Source organism: Salvelinus sp. IW2-2015, unplaced genomic scaffold (assembly GCF_002910315.2).
Source record: "Salvelinus sp. IW2-2015 unplaced genomic scaffold, ASM291031v2 Un_scaffold5804, whole genome shotgun sequence".
NCBI lineage: Eukaryota > Metazoa > Chordata > Actinopteri > Salmoniformes > Salmonidae > Salvelinus > Salvelinus sp. IW2-2015.
The window spans coordinates 19,156-24,846 of NW_019947069.1; the positions used below are offsets into that span (position 1 = coordinate 19,156).

The 5,691-nt window shown below is 42.4% G+C and overlaps 1 pseudogene; it reads left to right on the forward strand.

Moving 5' to 3' along the window:
• The first annotated feature begins 1,130 nt into the window (after positions 1 to 1,130).
• The window catches only part of LOC112078521 (zinc finger protein 721-like), a 25,978-nt pseudogene continuing 21,417 nt past the window's right edge, over positions 1,131 to 5,691 (forward strand).

The window sequence follows — 5,691 nt, forward strand, 5'->3', positions numbered from 1 at the left end:
TTGATGTGACGAGCTGACATATGACGTCACCACAGGAATGTGGGGTTTATTACACGGACAGTGACGGAGTAAAGAGATGTTGAAGTTTACCTTCGAGTCTGGTTGATGTAATTCAGTATAATATCCTAATTTAGCACAAGTTTTAAGTATACGATTGAACAAGTGAGGCCGGTAAAACATGCACAATGATTATGCTGATACGACGCTCACGAACACTTCCTGCCCCATCTCATAATCCAGACCAAATTCACTCGGAAAGTGGATACGTTTTTCCCGCTTGCTCTACGAGACCTCAACATTTTCTCAAGTTCTTTTCAGCCAAACAATTAGCTACAAGAAATCAGTTCCAGGTAACCTGTTGCTAATTTCTAACATTTAAAAAATTATGCTTGTAGCACGGTCTGTAAACCAACACATACCAGGATTAAACCGCACTGGTTGCCGCGGCCTGGCTAGTAACTTCTATGAGTAGGCTGGACCCTGGTTTTATAGCACCACAATCAATTATGTACGGTGCAATATTTATGTCCAATATGACAACAAGTGGATTAAAGCTGATTGGCCACTCTTTAAGGGCCGCAAAAGAGCAGCGGACGCTCTGGGGTGTATAACCTCTGTGACTTTGGAAACTAGAAGTGTTCCTGGGTAGAATGGACCTTTTACTGCAGCACAACGTACACAAGATAAGAGTACACACACCAAACAACATTGTTGAGCCATTTAGGATTGAAATAAACAAATAAATCACATAATATCTTATAGAAATAGTTGTTATCAAACAAAGAATTAATTACAAGGATAAAAAATACATGGATAATTCTGCAACTAATTATATAATTACAAAGTATACACAGGAGAGGAAGTTGAAAGAGAGAGGCCCAGCTAGGGTGCAAATCGTATCCATCCAGCAGGTGTGTTTATTTCCCCAGTTGTTTGGCAAAAGTTTTTAAATTTATTTTTTATTTTATTACAGGTAGGCAAGTTGAGAACAAGTTCTATTTACAACTGCGACCTGGCCAAGATAAAGCAAAGGCAGTTCGACACATATAACAACACAGATTTACACATGGAGTAAACAAACATATCAGTCAAGAATACAGTAGAAAATAAGTCTATATACAATGTGAGCAATGGAGGTGAGATAGGGGAGGTAAAGGCAATAAATAGGGCCATGGTGAGCGAAGTAAATACAATATAGCAATTAAAACACTGTAATGGTAGATTTGACAGTAGATGAGTGTGCAAAGTAGAAATCTGGGGTGCAAGGAGCAAAAATAAATAAATACAGTAGGGGAAGAGGTAGTGTTTGACGTTTTTACTGATGGTCTAAATGGGTAGCTAGGGTGCAGTGATCTGTGAGCTGCTCTGACAGCTGGTGTGCTCAAAGCTAGTAGGGAGATAAGTGTTTACCAGCTTCTCCGAGAGAGATTCTTCATCATAGTTGAGTTCGTTCGCACAGTGAGAGAAATCCCGGACAAATAGACTGCGAATGCGTTCTTATGATGGGGCAGGTGTTTCAAGGAGGAATTGCTTCTTGGCAGGGGAGGCCTGAAGACTCATCAGAGGTCGCACAGTGGCAGAGAAGGCCTGCCAGTACATTTCAGTGATTATCAAAGAGGAGGAGGTAACTGGTACTCTCAATGTGATTGTCAAGAGCGTGACAAGTAGAGGTATACCTTGGGCATGAACGAGAAGGAACGTACATGAACGGGTGTATGCTGCAGTATAGAATACACAGGAAATGAACTGCAGAATAGTGGTAAGTGCGTAGTTGAACCCCATTTGAATTACCCTATGCAGCTCTCTGATAGACTTCCCGTGAGCCAGTGGGGCGTCTTTACCCCTGTCCTTTAGCCTGGGAAAGCCAGTTCATAGATTCCGTCAGTAATCGAAAGAATCACCAAGAGGAGTCATACACGACTCAGCTACGAGAGGGAAAAACGACTTGACCACTGCCCTGTACCCAAAGGATCTGGCTGGAAGAGAGGGTTTCTAGTATAGTGGGCGTGTTGGTGACAAAAAAGCGATGGCAACTCTGGAGGCAGGTGAGGTATCGCTACTAGCAAGACTTCTACCTCTTTGGATTGATGCGCCAACATAGTGGGTGGATTGAGAGAGCTACCCTTGCTTGCTCTCTATGATGAGCGTCGACAAAGTTAGTCTCAGGAAGCGTCAAGGAAGGCAGAGTGGATCACGATTTTACAAGAAGCTCGAGTTCATGATGATTTTGCACCAGTAGAGCATAGAGATGTTTCGTCGCAGATAACATATAGTAAACAATGTTTAGTTTTCAAAAGAGGATGTTAGAGTTTGGATGAGTAGATGTTATAATGTGGACATGTCTAGTATACAAAGAATGGTTGATACCCGGTGAAGAGCGCATAAACGCTATACCAAGGAAGAGCAGGAACCACTAGTGGAGTTTGTATGTTTGAGTCTCACTGTATGCACCGATCAGTACAGTCCTCACAGTTACTGTCATGCCGTGGGCTCACGGGTGTCGTTCCGCCCGGGTATGCTCGCAAATCAGGTGGCGAAGCGATAGCAGTTGTCTCGTGCACATGCAGCAGTCAATCTTTAGATAGTAATTTCTTATCCAAATAGTATTAAGCACAGCTCTCGAGAGAAAACCTCATCACAGCAGTAGTTGTTGCACATGTGGGAAGAGTTTCCGTGTAATAGGCTATCTAATCTTCATTCCGAGGAGGATTAAACGTTGTGGTATACACATAATTTTCACATGAGAGGTAGGAGCGCAAAACCTTATAGAGCTTCACAATACAGCACAGTGTGGGAGATGTACGTTCATCTGTGTCTTGGAAGAGAGGTTGCTTAAATTGCAGAACACTACAAAGACGCAGCAGTAGCAACATGAGCAGCAAGCGTGCAGAGAAGCTTCTTAGCCACTGACTCTCTTCTGTGCAGGTCGGAGTTCTTCGCATACAGCACATATGGGAACCCCATAAGAAATTGTAGGCACCCCCAGTAAGACTGCCCAGAAAGTACACAATAACAGGGGAAGAAGCCTTACCATTGCTCTCTGTGTGGAAATAGTTTCCGGATCTCTACGGCTTCCTCAATACCTTGACACACTTCAACTCTGTACTGATCCACTGAGAAGTATGTGGTTAGAGGATGAGCCACTTCAGACCAACTGCTCTCAGTGCAATCTTTTCAAACCAAGCTGTTTGAGGTCTGGCGATGTAGGTGAGTGTGTATTCCGCTACATAATGACAGCGTAAGAAAAGTCCTTAATCGGACAAATTCAGAACATTTGGCGCCATCATATTGAACGTGACGCGACTCCCCTCTACTCACTCTCTCTCTCTCTGGTAGTAGTTGTCAAGGAGTAAGAGTAATCTGGTGATCTCTGTTATCTGTAACAACAATTTGAGCGTGATGATGTCCTGAAGAGTGCACCGCGTGACCAGCATTCGGGTGAAACGCAAGATTGCATAGCAGGAAAGTGGGTGGGATCGAAATTGATATAAGGAGAAATAAGATCAGTTGAAAGAGGAGGACAATAGGTTGGTGTCAGTTGACCGTCAAGATATGCTAATTGTTCTAAAACATGGCTTGTCCAGCTCGTTAAGTAACAGGTAGGGCGCTCTAGATAGATTATCCCTCACGTGGTCCTCATTGTTAGGGGCAGATGTTTTCGACTTCCTCAGTCAGGTTAGAGTCCATCACCCGCTTTGATCATCGAAAGAGTGCGACACTGGAGTAGGAACAGCACCGCTTAGTTTCCTCTGCCATTATCACATTGTTAGGAGAGATCTCAGTCTCGAAAGAATGAAGAGAAAAGTCAAACCTTGAAGACACAGCGTCGCAAATAGAGTATCGTATGCAACAATTTCGGCAGATCATTTAGAAAAGAAATGTTCCAGGATGTCTAGCGAGAGACACCGCTTACTCGATTCTTTACCACATGTGGGAGGATCCGAATATTGAGCTGCTCTCTTATACAGTACATTCAAAGTCAAGCGTGCTTACGTGAGAGTTCTGGTCACCAGAGAATTCTAGCAGGGGAGAAAACCTTACCAAGGAGAAATGTGTGACTGCAGCTGTGCTTGGGGGAAAGTTGACTGTTGTTTTGGGGGTGAAAGATCGGTGTTTTGATTCCCTGGGAGACCTAGGATTAGAGGGTAATCAGGTGGATAAAGCAGAATTGCCACGCACGTGGAGGAGTTTTAGCAACAATGCTCCTTATACATTGAATATTCGAATTATAGTGGATTTATCGGTTGTGAGGAGAGATTTCATTTATCCATACAGACTGACATGCAGTAGGAACCCTAAAAACAGTCGGATGAGCAGATGCTTATCCATTGGTGAAGTATCTCAGCATGACTTTTCTACGATGCTATTCAATAGTTCACCTCATAGCTCCTCTATATTATGAGTTTAGAAATAGTTGAGGCTGAGAGAGCGTGATGTGAAGTGAGGTTCGGATGATATAGCAAAGGAGCTCAGTAACGGTATAAGTATTGCCATTCCACAGGTCTTTGATATTGGAAGTCAATGAGTGCAGAATGGGCTCTACTATCTTGTAAACAACAACAAATTATTATTTCGATACTCAGAACTTAGAGGCAGCCTTTCGTATAGTTGCGCTATTGTTCGTATACTGATTCTAGGTTCTACGTAGTACTATCATATATGACTAGACATGAATACTGGTGAAGTTGATTAGCGAGATATCTCGGAAAGCATGGTCGATACTTGATGGTAATACCAATCGTAGAGCCACACAACCAATCTCTCACCACATCGGAATACATGTCGCTGGCGGGTTGAGAGTTTATTAAATGATCTGACCTTCATACAACCTATTTCATCACAGAATAATTGTTTAGAAGGATCTCTCGTAGTTACACCAAAAGAGACGATGCATTATTTCAGATGAGCCTGTATAGCACCCACATCTACACATTCCTACAAACCAACTGAACCGAAATTCAATAATAACGCGAATAGCGGGAGCTAGACAGCCCCACCGTACAGCGTTTGTATGGACAACCACATTCCTCAACTATCATACTTAGTGCGATCAGAAGAAGGAGACATTAGCATTCCTCTCGAGTTATATCCATGAATGGGTTGGATATACATGAACTTGTTACATCTACACTATTCATGGACGAGATACACACAGAAATTTATGGAAGTGAAACGCAATTATTTTAAAAAAAAAAGGACACATTCTTTTTTACATAAGCTGGGACTCTTTACTATCTGGATGATTCATAAGACTATCCAATGACCCAGAATAACTTCGTATTCTTGCCTGTTCCTACACAAGCCTGGTCTGTATTTGCATTATTCATAGTGATCAAAAAGGTGCCGTACCTCACGTAGCCAATTAACAATGCCACTTTTATGTTTTTACATACGCCATCTCACATATTATTCCTCTCAAACTTAACTCTATATTAGATAATATGACCGTGTGCTCTGCAATTGTAGAATCATGTCGACCCACGCAAATGACACACTACATACTGCGATAGCTTTGGGGCACACGACTCACGGAATATGTGTGTCTCTTGAACATGCATGCACCATCGATACTCTAATTTGACACACAAATATTATTAGCTCTCTTGATGTTATTAACTGCTACACCCTGCTATGTCTAACTCGTAGTCTCCTTTAACTTTGTCGTGTGTATAAATCTCTCTCGTATCTTTC